The following is an 18,286-nucleotide window of genomic DNA, read 5'->3' as shown; positions in this document are numbered from 1 at the left end:
CACCAGCAATTTCCCATCTATCTTGCCGAATAGAAAATTCCCAGGTTCTGAGTGATTTGTCCTCTCAGGCATGAAATAATCTGTGAAGAGAACAACAAAATGTGCATAGTCCTTATTTGTATGGCTTCCCTGTGTCCCCTGAAGAGGACACACAGTACGGGAAACACAACGTGCTACATTTAGGGGAGTACAAAGAGGCAATTCTGAAGAAATGATTTTAAACAAATAATTGCTGAAAAATAGAGCTCAAAAGTTTTTTGTTTTTTATTTTTTTTCAAAAAGGAGAGAAACCCACAAGGCAACTGACTGCCTATTGTTGCGGGTTGCTTGTCCTTCAAGGACGAAACAGGTCCAAACTTCCCTCCTACCGCCATTCAGCGTGTTCATGATGGCCACAGACCATCTTCTTACTACTCGGCCTCCTTCCCTGGCATCACACAGGTTCTCACAGGAGAACGCCCTGGGCATCCACAGAACGACGCGGCCTACAGGGACTCAGATACAAGATAAGGGCCTTTACCATTTACGTGATAAACGGGTCTGAACCGATGACAAACCACACTTGTGGAGCTGGCAGCTTCCCAAACCTTTGAGAAACAAAATCATATCTTGTTCCCCAAGAGTCAGGAGTGTGGAGTATGGGGTTGGGGAGGGAGCAGTGAGCAATGGACAAGAGTTGCTACAAGCACTCGAAGGTGAGAAGCAGGGTTCACTGAACCATCCCCTTCTGGGCATCCTGGCCAGTCACAGCCCAGGAGGCATATCAGAGAGGGAGCCAGCAGGGAGATCTGACTGCCAGGGGCCAATGCCTGCCGGGGCTGAGACTCAGCAGTGGTGAAGGAGTTCTCCTCCCAGACAGATTTGTGGTTCCAAATCTGGTGATCTGGGGAAGTCACTTCACCTCTTGGAGTCTCAGTTTGCTAAACCATTAAACATGAGGGTCACCCAAGTGACATTAGAGCTTTACCCCGAGGATAAAACCAGAAATGTGTATTAGACACTTACTGAACTAAATATACTCTTACCATATGATCCAGCAACCGTTCTCCTTGGTATTTATCCAAAGGAGTTCAAGACATGTCCACACAAAAACCTGTACATGAATGTTTATAGCAGCTTTATTCGTAATTTCAGCCTAAACTTGAAATCAACCAAGATACCCATCTGCAGGTGAATGCATAAATTAACTGGGAGATTCAGACAACAGAATATTATTCAGCACTAAAGAGAACTGGGCTGTCAAGTCATGGAAAGACATGGAAGAACCTTACACGTATATTGCTAGGTGAAAGAAGCCAGTCTGTAAAGACTACATTCTGTATTATCTCAAATACATGACATTCTGTAAAAGGCAAAACTACGGAGACTGTGGAAAATCCAGTGCTTGCCAGGGGTTCAAAGAGAAAAGAGTAAGTAGATGGAGAACAGGGGAATTTTAGGGCAGCAAGATTGTTCTATATGAAACTATTATGGTCATACGTGTCATGATACATTTGTCCAAACTCACAGAATGCACAATACCAAGAGTGAACCCTAATGTAATCTGTGGACTTTAGGTGATTAGGATATGTCAGTGCAGGTTCATCAGTTATAACCAACGTACCACTCTGGTGGGGGTTATTGACTGTAGGGGGTAGAACATGGCGGGTGGGTTATATGGGAACTATGTACTTTCCTCTCAATTTTTCTGTGAACCTAAAACTTCTCTAAAAGATTAAGTCAAAATCACACAGTCTAAAATACGCCGGGTTAGAATTACTTATTCCTTTTTATTACTCCTGATTGGTGACCTCAATTGTAGAATCAAGCTGGTACTGCTTAACTAAATCATTAAACACAGTCAGATTGTCAAACTCATTTTTCCTATACCGGAAACTCTATAATTAATAGTAACACCTACAGGAATAAATGACTATTACTCACAACATGCCCCAGATTGAACCAAAGACAGCAACATTTGGAAGCGACTTGAAAATTGAGCTTCCTAGCTTAGATCTCAAATCTCACATTCAAACAGGACAATGATGGCTGGAAGAGTGGGTATGCAGGTTCCCTTAGGAGACTCCCAGAGTTTGAGGGAGGGCCAGGTCAGGAGGCCACAGGCAAGCGTACTTTGTACATGTGCAGGGACTCTGCTTGGGCTCAAAAGAGGCTCTCTGCCTGACACACCCTTGAAAATGCCCAGGGTCCACTCAGCGCCTGGGAGGGGCAGAGAAGGAAAGCAGGAGTCATGTTTTGATCTAGGAGGTAGGGGAAAAAACCCCATGCAGGGGAAATGCTTGCTGGAGCCAGTTGTTGCAGCAGAGGCAGGCAGGAAGAACAAGGATTTGTGGAGCCTGGAGCAGGGTTTGAGGCTGGGGTAGAGGGGGAACAGCCTGCACCCCCGCTCTGAGTGGACGCTGTGGTTCTCACTGACCTCCCATGCCCGCCCCCGCCCTGTGCACGGCTCAATATTGGCCTCTGCTGAGGCTTCAGATGAACCTGGCCTTCTTCCAGCTCCACAGGTAAAGTTGCTGGTCACCATTATCACATTCAAGAAAACTTGAGGCCTTTTCTTGCCTCATTGCTGCCTCTTGCGACACTATCATCCTTCACTTTGGCTTGACGGATCCCCTGCCTATAGCTGAGGCCTGGCCACTGCAACCCCTGTGTGTTTCAGGCTATGACTCAGTCCAGGGGTGTGGGTGAAGACTTTTCTGTTATAAGGGACAGAAGGAAAGCTCAAACATGTTTATACCAGGAGGAAATTATGGAAAGAAGGGACAGGAACATCACTGAGGGTCTTAGGACCCTCAATGGATTGGAAGGACCAGAAGATAGGGGCACTCTTCCACTGGCTTACTTCTGCCTACTTCCTTTCTTGTGCTTCATGCTTTGTCTTGCTGTGTGTTAGCTTATCTTCATGGCAAAACAAATACAACTTCAATAAAACTGATGAAAAAGCATGATTTCAATAAAAGTTTCTCAGTTTTACCATCTACAGTTTCAGATTTCAAAATCTCTCTTGGTCCTAAGTTCAAGGGTCCCTTGAAAGCCCTTGGTGGAAATCTGGGGTCAAATACCCACCCTAGACTGATCAGTGATGGCCTCAGGGAAGACTCATACATTCCTGGGGCCAAATACCTGTTGGTATTTCTGACTTTTCCTGTCTTCTCTACCTGTCCATTAAAGAGAATGTTGCTTTAATCAGAATCACTAATTTACTCAGAATTAAATTAGAAGTCAAAAAGAGATTGCAACAAGTTGTTGAACAACCATCGAGAGAAGAATGCTGGAATCCACCAAAAAACGATACCCGACATCCAAAGACAAACAAGAAGCTGCAATGAGATGGTGGGAAGAGCACAATCACGATAAAATCAAATCCCATGCCCACCGGGTGGGTGACCCAGTGGGTGACCCACAAACTGGAGAACAATAATACCAAAGAAGTTCTCCCATTGTTGTGAAGGTTGATTACAGGACTTCCACAGGTCTGGGGAAAACAGACTTCAGTCTTGGAGGGCGCAAATAAAATCTTGCATGCACCAAGACCCAGAGGAGAGGAGCAGTGATCCCACTGCTGAACCAGTCCAGGAGACTAAACCAAAACTACGTGCTAGTGTTGAAGGGTTTCCTGTGGAGGCATGGGTTGGCAGGGGCTCACCACAGGGACAGGGGCATTGGCAGCAGCAGTCCTGGAAGTTCCCCTGTGGTGTAAGTCCTCTTGGAGGTCACCAGTAACCCTACCATAGAGCCTGTAGACCCCAGAGCTGGGTTGCCTCAGGCCAAACAACTACCAGGGAGGGAGCACAACCCCACCCATCACCAGATAACTGGATTAAATCTTTACTGAGCAAGGCCCTCCCCGCCAGAGCAAGACCCAACTAGAAACTGGTACAGCCAGTCCCTCTCATCAGGAAGCTTACACAAACCTCCTAGCCTCCTCCATCAAAGCGCGGACAGAAGAACCATCATCCCACAGTGACCAGAACCAAAACCACATTACAGAAAGTAATTCAGGATGAAAAAACAGAAAGTTATGTCCTAGATGAAGGGAAAAGAAAACACCCTAGAAGAACAAGTAAATGAAGTAGAGATAGGCAATCTTTTAGAAAAAGAATTCCAAAATTACGATAGTGAAAATGATCCAGAATCTCAGGAAAACAGTGGAGAAGATGCAAGAAAGGTTTACTAAAGACCTAGAGGAACAAAAAAACAAACAGCAATGAATAATACACTAGAAGGAATCAATAGCAGAATAACTGAGGCAGAAGAATGGATAAATGACCTGGAGAATAGAATGGTGGAAATCACTGCCACAGAACAGAATATAGAAAAAAAAAGTGAAGACTGCCCTATGGGACCTCTGGGACAACATTAAACACACCAACATTTGCATTATAGGGGTCCCAGAAGGAGAAGAGAGAGAGAAAGGACCTGGGAAAATATTTGAAGAGATAATAGCTGAAAACTTCCCTTATAACGGAGGGCTTACCTTGTAGCTCAGTTGGTAAAGAATCTGCCTGCCACTCAAGAGACCTGGGTTCAATTCCTGGGTAAGGAAGACGCCCTGGAGAAGGAAATGGCAACCCACTCCGCTATTCTTGCCTGGAGAATCCCATAGACAGATGAGCCTGGCAGGCTACAGTCCATGGGGTCGCAAAATCGGACATGACTTTTCCCTAACATGGAAAAGGAAACAGTGAACCAAGTAAGGAAGCACAGAGAGACCCAGACAAGATAAACCCAAGTAGGAACACCCCGAGACACACAGTAATCTAACTGGCAAAAGTTAGAGATAAAAATATGAAAAGCAACAAAGGAAAAATGACAAATAACATACACGGGAACTCCCATCAAGTGATTAGCTGACTTCTCAACAGAAACTCTACAAGCCAGAAGAGAGTGGCATGACATATTTAAAGTGATGAAAGGGAAGAATCTATAACCAAGCAAAGCTTTCTTCAGACTTGATGGAGAAATCAAAAGCTTTCCAGACAAGCAAAAGTTGAGAGAACTCAGCGGACCAAAGCCAGTTTTACAACAAATGCTGAAGGAACTTCTCTAGGCAGGAAACACAAGAGAAGGAAAAGACTTACAGAAAATAAACCCCAAAACAATAAGAAAATGGTAACAGGATCACACATATCAATAATTACCTTAAATGTAAATGGACTGAATGCACTAAGCGAAAGATATAGACTGGCTGGGCAGATGAAAATACATGCACAGATGCACTTCCACCCACCACATCACTCTGCTTGACCTCCCAAATTGCATGTAATTATTTTATATTGTTAGGTTAATCATGTTCCTATAATGGCTTGCAGTTGTAATTATCATTCATTTTTTGTCTGGCAATTGAGTGTGAAAATTGATAAACATCTTTTACTATTGTGATTATGTAAGTATTACTCACTTAATATCATTGTGTCATGATTGGTCAACAGAAAAATAACAGAGCTCTAAATCGGAAGCATCACTATGAACAAAGCTAGTGGAGGTGGTGGAATTCCAGTTAAGCTATTTCAAATCCTAAAAGATGATGCTGTTAAAGTGCTGCACTCAATATGCCAGCAAATTTGGAAAACCCAGCAGTGGCTGCAGGACTGGGAAAGGTCCGTTTTCATTCCAATTACAAAGAAAGGCAATGCCAAAGAATGTTCAATCTACCACACAATTGCACTCATCTCACACGCTAGCAAAGTAATGCTCAAAATCCTCCAAGCCAGGCTTTAACAGCATGTGAACCATGAACTTCCAGATGTTCAAGCTGGATTTAGAAAAGGCAGAGGTATCAGAGATCAAATTGCCAACATCCACTGGAACATACAAAAAGCAAGAGCATTCCAGATAAACATCTACTTCTGTTTTATTGACTACGTCAAAGCCTTTGACTGTGTGGATCACAACAAAAACATCTACTTCTGTTTTATTGACTACGTCAAAGCCTTTGACTGTGTGGATCACAACAAACTGTGGAAAATTCTTAAAGAGATGGGAATATCAGACCACCTTACATGCCTCCTGAACAATCTATATGCAGGTCAAGAAGCAACAGGTAGAACTGGATGTGGAACAACAGACTGGTTCCAAATCAGGAAAGGAGTACATCAAGGCTGTATATTGTCACCCTGCTTATTTAACTTATATGCAGAGTACCTCATGAGAAATGCTGGACTGGATGAAGCACAAGCTGGAATCAAGATTGCTGGGAGAAATATCAAAACCTCAGATATGCAGATGACACCACCCTTATGACAGAAAGTGAAGAAGAACTATAGAGCCTCTTAATGAAAGTGAAAGAGGAGAGTGAAAGTTGGCTTAAAGCTCAACATTCAGAAAACTAAGATCATGGCATCCAGTCCCATCACTTCATGGCAAATAGATGGGGAAACAAAGGAAAAACAGTGACAGACTTTATTTTGGGGGGGGGCTCCAAAATCAGTGCAGATGGTGACTGCAGCCTTGAAATTAAAAGATGCTTGCTCCTTGGAAGAAAAGCTATGACCAACCTAGACAACATATTAAAAAGCAGAGACATTACTTTGCCAACAAATGTCTGTCTAGTCAAAGCTATGGTCTTTTCAGTGGTCATGTATGGACCTGAGAGTTGGACTATAAAGAAAGCTGAGTGCTGAAGAATTGATGCTTTTGAACTGTGGAATTGGAGAAGACTCTTGAGAGTCCCTTGGATTGCAAGGAGATCAAATCAGTCAATCCTAAAGGAAATCAGTCCTGAATATTCATTGGAAGGACTGATGCTGAAGATAAAGCTCCAATACTTTGGTCACCCGATGGAAAGAACTGACTCATTGGAAAAGACCCTGATGCTGGGCAAGATTGAAGGCAGGAGGACAAGGGGAAGACAGAAGATGAGATGGTTGGATGGCATCACTGATTCAATGGATATGAGTTTGAGTAAACTCCAGGAGTTGTTGATGGACAGGGAAGCCTGGTGTGCTGCAGTCCATGGGGTTACAAAGAGTCAGACACGACTGAGTGACTGAACTGAACTGATATCATCCAAACTATAATTTAATAGAAAAACATGTAATCACTTTTTAAAATCCAGATGCATATCAGAATTATCTTGAAATTTTTTGAAAAATACAAATGCCCAGGTATTGCCTTTTTTCCCTCCAGAGTTTCAAATATGTTTCTAATGAGCAGTCATGTTTAAAAACAGCTGGACTATATGATGACCTTTTATTTTTATCTAGTATGGTTCGTTTTTTCTATTTCATATTCAGTGCCCCCATTTCATTTATGTTTTCATTTAGTTTCATTTCTCCATCTCTTTTTTACGTTATTTCTCAAGCCTTTATCAAGCATAGTAGAAAAGCTTTTGCATACATATATTTAAATAGTATGTATAGTATATATATTTTAGAAAACATGAACTTTTGCCTAACTAAAAAATGTATGACATTTTGATTCCACTTGTTTGACTTAGTATGAATAGAATGCTAGATTTGTAATTTTAAAAATAGATATGCAACAAGCAACAAAGGTTTACTATATAGCACAGGGAACTATAGTCAATATGTTGTAATAACCTATAATGGAAAATAATCCCAAAAATAATATATGTGTATATGTATAACTGAATTACCTTGCTGTGCACCTAAAACATTGTAAGTCAACTATATTTCAATTAAAAATATATATATTAATTAAAAAAAGAGATAATACATGTTAAAGTACTATGTACATGTCCAGTGACATTATTTTTACTATTTTTATTCTTTGAGGGATCCCCCAAGCTGTTGCCCAAGGAGAATTCTCTCTTGCTAAGCATCTCTTGTCTACATCCCTTATGAGAGAGAACAGAGTTCAAATGCATTGTATTGAGAGGCTGCAGAGACTGTGAAAGAGACAGGGGTGGGAGGGAAGGAGACAGGAAGACTAACTGGCCTCATGGGGGAAAGGGTCAGTGAGTTGGTTGCTAGGAAGAGGCTCTAGAGAAGCTGGCGGCAGTGAGGGAACAAGGCGGGATAGGAAGCAGGGTTTGGAAAGCACTGTGGTGGGATACAGGCTTTAATGATCTTCAGAAAATGTGAATAAATATTTGAATACCTTTATATTTAACATTGGCTGCTGGACAATAAGTAAATCCATGCAGAGAAGGGGTCATGTGAGGTTTTATTAATGTCAGATACAAAACTGTACAGAATTCTAGGGCTCATAAAAATGCTGATGTTTGTGATCATAGTGGTGGTGGTGATGATACAAAACATTTGTTGAACATTTACCATGTGCCAGGTTTTGCACCAAGCGTTTTTACAAGCGTTTAATGTTCAAAAAAAAAAAAACACTTGAGGAAAGGAATATCCTAAAACAAACATGAGGAAAATGAGGCTTAGTGAGGTTAAATAACAAGTCTAAAGACATGTATGTTAAGTGGCAGAACTGGGATTTGCATTTGGGTTGTGAAGAATCTGCCTGCAACGTGGGAGACCTCGGTTTGACCCCTTAGTCAGGAAGATACCCTGGAGAAGGACATGGCCACCCTCTCCAGTATTCTCACCCAGAGAATTCCATGGACAGAAGCCTGTCCGGCTACAATCCATGGGGCTGCAAAGAGTCGGACACAAGTGAGTGAACAACACTTGTGTGACTACAGCTATGAAACAGAAGTAATGTGAGGTGCTGACAAATGCAGCTTGATACATGGTAAGAGATTTGTCCATTTCTAGAAAATGGGTCCTGGACAGAAAACCCAAGTCAGGTAACTTTAGCCCAAGCAGAGGGCTTCTGCTAGACTTCTCTCAGTAGAGAATTGCTAGCTGCTGTTTGGGTCATACTAAGAAGTCCTCACTCTGTTTCAAAGTCCTTTTTCAGTTCCCATTGACCTGTCTCCCTGAAACTCAAGCCCTGATCTGGCCTCATCAGTCAACACTGGCAGTGTGGCCTGCTGCCTCTGAACCTCACCAACTAGTCATCTTGCATGCGTGCATGCTAAGTCGCTTCAGTTGTGCCTGACTCTCTGAGCCTGCTAGGCTCCTCTGTCCATGGGATACTCCAGGCAAGAATACTGGAGTGGGTTGCCATTTCCTTCTCCAGGGGACCTTCCTAACCCAGGGATTGAACTCATGTCTCCTGTGGCTCCTGCATTGCAGGCAGATTCTTTACTGCTGAGCTGATGGGTAAGCACCCAGTCATCTTACCTACAAGCTTTCCTCCAAGGAGTAACTACCTGGCTACACAACCCCTCACCTGACCTGTATCCTTGTTAATTGAAAGCAAAATGAGGCAACTCCCCTGATGGTCCAGTGGCTAAGACTCCATGCTCCCAACGCAGGGGGCCCAGGTTTTCTGGGTCAAGGAACTAGATCCCACATGCCACAGCAAAGATCAAAGATCCCATGTGCTACAACTAAGACCCAGTGCAACCAAACAAAAAAATAAATATTTTAAAAAATAAATAAAACAAAGTGATATCAGAGGGTCAGCCAGCATCAGAGGTAGGCTTCCCCAGTAGCTCAGCTGGTAAAGAATTTGCCTGCAATACAGGAGACCCTGGTTCAATTCCTGGGTTGGGAAGCTCCCCTGGAGAAGGGATAGGCTACCCACTCCAGTATTCTTGGGCTTCCCTGGTGACTCAGATGGTAAAGAATCCACCTGCAATGTGGGAGATCTGGGTTCGATCCCTGGGTTGGGAAGATTGCCTGGAGGAGGGCATGGCAACCCACTCCGGTATTCTTGCCTGGAGAATCCCATGGACAGAGGATCCTAATGAGCTACAGTCCTTGAGGTTAAGAGTGCAACTAAGCACAGCACAGGGGAAGCAGGAGAGTGGCCTTCAGGAGGCCTTGTAGTGATATCTCCACACCCACTCCGCAGTGAGCAAGAGAGGCCTCAGGGCAGAACTGTGGTGAGAACCCAGAGAGAGAAGAGGCTAGAATGGTCACCACTCCGCCAGGAGGGCTAGGACTGTGAAAATGAGTAGGATGTAGCCTAGGAATGCAGTGGGCTCTAGGGGAGCTGTTTGTTGTTGTTGAGTCACTAAGTTGTGTCCGACTTTCATGACCCCATGGACTGTAACAGGCTCAGTCAATGGCTCTTCTGGTCAAGTGACTTCCCAGGCAAGAATACTGGAGTGGGTTGCCATTTCCTTCTTTAGGGGATTTTCCCAATCCAGGGATCGAAGCCATGTGTCTTGCCCCTCCTGCATTGGCAGGCAGATTCCTTACCACTGAACCACCAGGGAAGCTCTAGGGGGCTGAGGTTCCTGCAATTTCAGGTTGACATAAACACAATGGAATGTTTTACTCCAAGGTTGATGTGATCCAGGACCATAGGTTCACTGCAAACTCTCTTTGGATGTTTTACCAATGTCAAAAGTTCTTATACAGGTCACATTTCTAAGTCCACATTCATTGTTTGGATCATCTCCAAGCCCAAAGTGAACATCCATAGAGCAACTCACTGAGTACATGTTACATGGAGACTTAGACTGTCTCCATGGTCAGGGGAAGAATTTGAAATGCATAGAAATCTCCTCTCTAGCAAAAAGGATACAAATTGGCAGACTTCCTAGGGTGGTAGTTAGCCCAGGCTCTTCTCTGAGAATTTCTCAGGGATATTAGCAAAGGACTAGTGTCTCTATCCCTGATTACCACCAGCTACAATAAGCACCAGGCTTCTGTTGGAGGAGCAGGACGAGGCTGGGGGAGGACCCCATGGGGCCACGATTCCCTCATCATTATGGTCAAGGCAGTTGTTAACTATGAGAGCCAAAGACCCATTAGCGATAATGCAGTCAAAATGGAAATTCAAAATGGCTCAAGTCCAAGACAAGAGCAAAATCTGTGAATTAAGAGATTGAGTCATCTTTTCTAAGCCTAGGAAAAATATATCAATTTATAGATTGTCACCTCAGTACCTGAGAGGGAGTTCAGAGAAACAGAAAAAGGAGGAATTTGAAGAAGTTGGAAGTTGGCTTGTATTCTGCTAGGTCATTATTATTATTACTGACTGTTGCTTTTATTATATTACTATGAGCCAGGCATTGTCCAAGCATTATGAGCACCTCATTGATATGGCCAGTATGGGACTGCCCATTCCTTCAAATCTCTCCTTGATTTCTCCCCTTTATAGTATAACTTTCAGGACCAGTAACTACAGGCATCATGTGATGTAAGGAGTAACTTAGTCATTAGCTTCTAGTGAATGCCTGAAAATCTATCATGAGACACTAGATAAAGATATTGACATTGGTTATGTGCAAATCCATCTGTAGGGGATAACGGCATTTTTAAAAAGTGCTGTTAAATATTAATTATGTGTAAGGCACTATCATGAACATTATTTCATTTAATTCTTACAGTCCTACAAGGAAGGTGGTATTTGGTGGAAACAGTGACTAAACAAAAACAACAGTTAAGAGAGACTCAAGAAACTCAAGTAAGTCCTCCTGGTTAAAAGGCGGAGAGACGAGAATTTGAGCCCAAATCCTAGCTCTAACAACACCTAACATGCTTTTGCTCCTGTACCCTAGTGCCTTAGCTCTGTATCAGTAAGTTTTCATTTATTACTGTTACATTATATATGTTAATAACGACTTTTAAAACCATAATCACAGTACAGTTTTCACACTCAACAAAATTAACAATAATTTACAATAAAGCGCATGTTCCATTTTCCCTGGTTGTCTCAGATATATCTTTTTAAATTAAGATTTGTTCAGATTTGTCTCCAAACAAGAGCCACACATCTCATTTGGCTAATAGGTCTTTTTCTCCCTTTGATTTCTAAAAAAAATTTGAACAGAGAAGTGGAAAGAGTACTATAATGAACACTTGTATAGCTTTCAAGTTGATATGTCTTAAATCTTTTTATCTACAATTGTTTCACTTCTTTTTAAAAAAGGATAATTTATCTTTGAATTAAACTACATGATTTAACCTGTAAAATTTCACACACTTAATGTTTCTGATTCAGTGACTCATCGTGTCATTTAATGTGTTCCTTTTTTGTCCCATATTTCCTGAGAACTGGGAATTAGAGTTTGATTACATTCAGGTTCTTTGTTTTGGGGGAGATGGAGGACAAAACTTCATAGGTGATGTTGTTTACTTCCATTTGTATCACATCAGGATGCACGTAACACCTGGTTCATCTAGCCTTGGTCTTTGGGCTGGTGTCAACAGGGTCACTGAATTCCCCATCAACCTTTAACCTAACAGCTTCCGCTGCCATTGGTGACTGTCACCTTGAACTGTTATTTTGTCAGGATTTTCACACTGGTGAGATCCCAATTTTATCATTCCTATTGCATTACTAGTTGTGTTTCTTACATAAAGAACTTCCCTACAGCAAATATTTGGTTGCTGTGAGGTACAAACCATGAGGCTCGAGGATAACTACTTGATTCCTTTTCTTTCGTTATCAATTTTCAGAATGATGACTCGGTGTTCAGGTAACTTCCAAAGTAACTCAAGAGGTTTCCCTATTGTGGCAGTGGTGGGTGTGTGTGTGTAGGGGGTGTGGAGTGTGTGTAGGGGGTATGGAGTGCGTGTTGGGGGTATGGAGTATATATAGGGGGTATGGAGTGTATATAGGGGGTATGGGGTATCATTATGAACCCAGGGACATTTACATATGGATGTATTTCAATCTGTTCAACGTGGGTCTTTTTTTTTTCTTGAAGTTCAAACTGTTTTATCTTTAGTAAGTGGGGGGCCCCTTCAGGTTAGCTACCATGTCATTTTGATGTGACAGTAATCTTTGACAGCTTCCTTGCTTTCAGGCATGACAAGATGTTCCAGCTCAAGAAGGTCTTGTTCCTTTTAGCGGGAAATGGAATCTAGAGACTACAATCTAAGGACTAGCAGTGATTTGTTATTGAGTTACCATTGTTTCTAAATCTTTTCAGTGGACGTCACTAGGAAATATCAAAGTTTTGAAAAAAGGAGAGTAAATTGTGAGTTAATACTAATATTTTCAATTTGAAGAATTACAAGATTTTATTTAAACTTCCTGATTTCATTCATTTATATGTCTATGTTTCATCTTTTTACATGGAAAATCTTGGCTCCTTCCTAACAAGATTTGAGCAAACATATTTGTTTCATCTTATTTTCTGGTTTCGAAAATAATAATATCAATATTACCACTGAATGCAGAGTCAGGTTTCTTGACATCTTTGTGGTTCTTTTAGGTCCTTGTGATAGGTCCCACTAGAGGTGTGTAGTGAAGATACTGTGACTTAAAGTCATTTGAAATAAGCCTCCAGTAAGTGGCTCTGCCACCCACCAGTACACAAATACTTTTTCTTTCAGCTTTCTGTCCATTTTTAGGGGATTCTTTTTATTTAATGAAAAATTATATACAACATTTACTGGTTCTAAAATCAAACCACAAACAAGATGCCTTCAGAGAGGTCTCAATGTCCCCAAGGCCCCAAGCCACTCCCTTGCCTCTGATTCTCTCTCCTCCTCAAACTTTCTCTAAAATGAATGCTTGTGTTTGTGTATATATGTATGTATGTGTGACACATATTATATGTACATATGCTCAGTCACTTCAGTTGTGTCCAACTCTGAGTGACCCTACATACTGTAGCCCGCCAGGCTCCTCTGTCCATGGGATTCTCCAGGCAAGAATACTGGAGTGGGTTGCCATGCCCTCCTCCAGGGGATCTTCCCTACCCAGGGATTGAATCCATGTTTCTTGCATGTCTCCTGCATTGACAGGTGGGTGGGTTCTTTACCACTAGTGCCTCCTTGGAAGTCCTATATGTGTGTATACACACACATATCATCATATACAATTAAGTTGATCCCTGAAAAACACGAGATTAGGGGTACCTACCTTGGGCCTGGTCTGTCTATAATTTATGGATGGCCCTCCATATCCATGGATCCTCTCTATCCAAGGTTATGCATCCTCTAACTCAATGAACCACAGAATTACTATTGTATTATCATGGAAAAAATTCACAAATAAGTAAACACTTGAAGTTCAAACCTGTGCTGTTCAAGGGTCAGTTGTGTGTGTGTCTGTGTATGTCCTAGATATTACTCTGTAGCAGTTTATGGAGACCTTTATCATTCTCTTTGACAGCTGTATTGTATTCTATTGTAAGGGTGGTCCACAGATTTTCAACCAATTCTTTGTTCATAGACACTTGGTTTATTTTCAGTCTTGGCTACTACACATTGGGCTAAGTGAATAGTTTTATGCACATATCATCTAGTAGTTTTTTCTAACATCTTTGAGTTAGAATTTTAGAAGTGGGGTGACTAGGTCAAAGGGCAAATGCATCTACAGTTGTGCTTGTTCTTGTTCTTTAGTCACTAAGTCATGTCTGATTCTTTGTCACCTCATGGACTGTAGCCTGCCAGGCTCATTTGTCCATGGGATTTTCCAGGCAAGAATACTGGAGTGGGGTGACATTTCCTTCTCCAGGGTATCTTCCCAACCCAGCGAGATTTTGATCTGTATCTAGAGATAATATCTATATGTTAGACCTTTCCTGCCTCCTGAGAAACCTGTATGCAAGTCAAGAAGCAACGGTTAGAACCAGATATGAAACAATGGACTGGTTCAAAACTGGGAAAGGAGTACATCAAGGCTGTATGTTGTCACCCTGCTTCTTTAACTTATATGCAGAGTACATCATGCTAAATAACCAGGCTGGATGAAGCTGGAATCAAGACTGCCAGGAGGAATATCAATAACCTCAGATACGCAGATGACACCACCCATTAGGCAGAAAGCAAAGAGGAACTAAAAGAGTCTCTTTATGAAGGTGAAAGAGGAGAGTGAAAAGGTTGGCTTAAAACATTTAAAAAACTAAAAAAAAAAAAAAATTTAAAAAACTAAGATCATGGAATCTGGTCCCATCAATTCCTGGCAAATAGATGGGGGAAAAAATGGAAGCAGTGACAGACTTTATTTTCTTGGGCTCTGAAATCACTGCAGATGGTGACTGCTGCTATGAAATTAAAAGATGCTTGCTCCTTGGAAGAAAGGCTATGACAAACCTAGATAATGTATTCAAAAGCAGAGATGTCACTTTGCCAAAAAAAGGTCTGTATAGTCAAAGCTATGGTTTTCCCAGTAGTCATGTATGGGTGTGAGAGTTGGACCATGAAGAAGGCTGAGCATCAAAGAATTGATGCTTTCAAAATGTGGTACTGGAGAAGACTCTTGAGAATCCCTTGGACAGCAAGGAGATCAAACCAGTCAATCCTGAAGGAAATCAACCCTGAATATTCATTGGAAGGACTGATGCTGAAGCTCCAATCATTTGACCACCTGATGCAAAAAGTCAACTCATTGGAAAAGATCCTGGTGCTCAGAAAGATTGAGGGCAGAAGGAGAAGGGAGCAGCAGAGGATGAAATGGTCGGATGGCATCACTGACTCAATATACATGAGTGTGAGCTAACCCCAGGAGATAGTGAAGGTCAGGGAAGCCTGGCATGCTGCAATCCATGGATTTGCAAATGGTTGGACAGGACTGAGCAACTAAGCAACAACAAAAGGCCTGGTAGACACATGGTTCCAACATAAAATCTATCACACAGGTGGGACTTATTCACAGCAACCAAGAATGAAAGAAAACCCCAACTGAATCAGTATGTCTGGGTACAGACGCTGATGAAGCTTATACTAGAGATTTGTAGCTGGGAGGAGATTAGAGGTATACAGTCCTTACAGTCCAACTCCATGGCTCCCAGCTCCTTCCTGAATTTGCTTTCCAAGTTCATCTTCTATCATTAAAAACTGTCTCAGGTAGGTGCTCCCATTTTCCATTTTTTAGATCACTTTTTCATACATGAAGCTATAGGTGGGAGTAGGAATCTTCCCCTTACCCTACTTATCTTACTTAATCCTCATAACAATAATTCTATGAGGCAGATTATTTGCACTTTCTAGGTGACAAACACAAGATTCAGAAAAGGGTAGGTTATGGACTCATTTGCAAATATTGTGTAAGTAGTGAAGTCAACCTGTGCCTTTAACTCCTGTACTGAGATCCAAAGCCTGTGAGGGGGAAAAGCTCCAAGGGTCTGGTAATCATTGTACCCTCTAATTTTCATGTATTTTTCACTCTGGGGAAGGGGATGCTAGAAAGGGTGTTGGGCAGGATAAGAGCTTGTGCCATGGGCTCATTTTTCTCATTGAAGTCCCAGAGATCATCCTTTGTCCCTGCTTGCACTGTCCTCCTCAGCCATTGCCTTCCAAGGTTTTGGACTCTAATAGCATTTGGATCATTACTACGTGCTATTCCAAATAGTATTTCACCAGACGTCACAGTGTGCAGTGTGAAGGCAGAGTAGACCCTGATTTCACAGCCTAACATTCTGGAAGGATATCTTGGCAGTTTTCTCCATCAATGTCATGAAAGATTCCTAGGAATAATTCTGCTTGTGGTACTGGACCCAGGATGTGGTTGGGACACATTTTAGAGGAAGAACATGGAAGCTTGAACCTGTGGACTTAACCTTTTACTGAGTATAACTAAGTGAAGTAACTAACTAGGTAACTAAGTAACTTTTTACTGAGGGTAAGTTAAGCTCTTCTGGGAAATTTATAGGGGAAAAAAACAATAAATAATCTATCATCCAAACCTGTCCACCATTCTGAACTCTGTTTAATGATGAAGTGGTCACATATCCACCCAAGCCAAAGACCAGAAAGTCATTCTACATTCTTCCTTTTCTTTTTCTCCATTCATCTAAGCAGTCACTAAGCCCTCTTAGCTTCACCATATTAATTTTTTCTCAACTCACCTCCATAGCCTTAGTTCAAGTCTTTGGTATTACTCAGTTGCTTCAGTTATCTCCTATCTCTTCTTTCCATTCAGCCCTCAAACGTGATCATGTTGCTCTCATTTTTCAAGCACCTTTCACATTTCCCCATGGACTAGAGTATCCAAACTTCTTAGCACACAAAGAAACTGCTCTCAAATCCCCCACCCCAAGGTCTATCCCTGCCAGTTTCTGTGGCTTAACAGACCAGACATGCACTTCTTATTCACGCCAAGTCCCTTGTGGGACCACATACCCACAAAGGAGGTGAGAAGTGTAACCTTTCATGTGCTCAGGAAAGAAAAGAGAGCCCGAAACTGTTAAACAGCAGTAATGTCCACCATGTGCTGTGGCCTCCTTAGCAAACCCTGCCGTGCAATGCCTCTGAACCTCTGCACACGCTGTTCTCACTCTCGGGAATGCCTCTCTCCTCCTTCCTTTCTCATTTCTTCTAGCCTTTCTTTCTCTGCCAACACATCTCCTGGGAAACTCTCCTACTTGGTTTTTGGAACCTAGAATTTGTTTCCTCCATGAAGCCTTCCCTGATGGTCTTCAGGCCCAAAGATGAATGGTTTACACCCTCTTCGGTGCCGTAACACTCTTAGGACAAGTTATTGACTTTGCATGTTGAGGTGGTTTGTTGATTTGTTCTTCTTGCTCACCAAGATCTTCACACAGACCCTGACTATGGCACTTGCCCACTGAGTGTGTACAGAATGACAATGAGTGAGTGAATGTGGTCCTTACTGAGAAGGGCTCAGGTCTTTCTTGTGGGCCCCATATCCATTAAACTTTCCACATCCAGGGAGGTTGGACACAGTGGTCCATGTAAGAGCTTCTGTTTTCAGTTTCTCTAAACCCCCCACCTGTGTGTCAAAGGGACCTGTTGTCTCCTTGGACCTAGCAAGCACTACTAGGAGCATGTAAGAGGTTAGGTTAATTCTTCCGGTTTCTGTGAATATGTTCTTCCCACTCATTCTTGAGGCCAAGCCTAAAGTCAATAGAAGAGGGGAATAATGCTAAGAGAAAATGGAAGAAAAGGTGAAAAGTGGCTTAGATCACCAGGGGAGTAAAGGCATTTCTTCCCTTTCCCTCTTGGGTACAATCACCATAGTGTTATTAGTCACTCAATCATATCTGACTCTTTGAGACTGCATGGACTGTAGCCCACAAGACTCCTCTGTCCATGTGATTTTCCAGGCAAGAACACTGGAGTGAGCTGTCATTCTTCTCCAGGGGATCTTCCCAACCCAGGGACTGAATCCACATCTCCTGTGTCTCCTGCATTGCAAGTGGATTCTTTACCTGCCAAGCCATTGGGGAAGTCATTATGTCAACCTCTGCACAATGAGACTCCTATTGACCAGTTACCCATTGGATTCTGAGGGAAAGAGGTCTTAACAAGTCTCTTTTCCTTCAAGTGCATCTGGGCTTCTCCCACTAAGGTGGGTGCTTCCACTGGACTCTACTTCCAGTAGGGCTCAAGTGATTACACCTCAATAACCCCCATTCTGTAAACTTAGTCTCAAACCACCTGGC

This window comes from Cervus elaphus, chromosome 28 (assembly GCF_910594005.1).
Source record: "Cervus elaphus chromosome 28, mCerEla1.1, whole genome shotgun sequence".
Classification (NCBI taxonomy): Eukaryota; Metazoa; Chordata; class Mammalia; order Artiodactyla; family Cervidae; genus Cervus; species Cervus elaphus.
Note: the sequence above shows the minus strand (reverse complement) of the source record.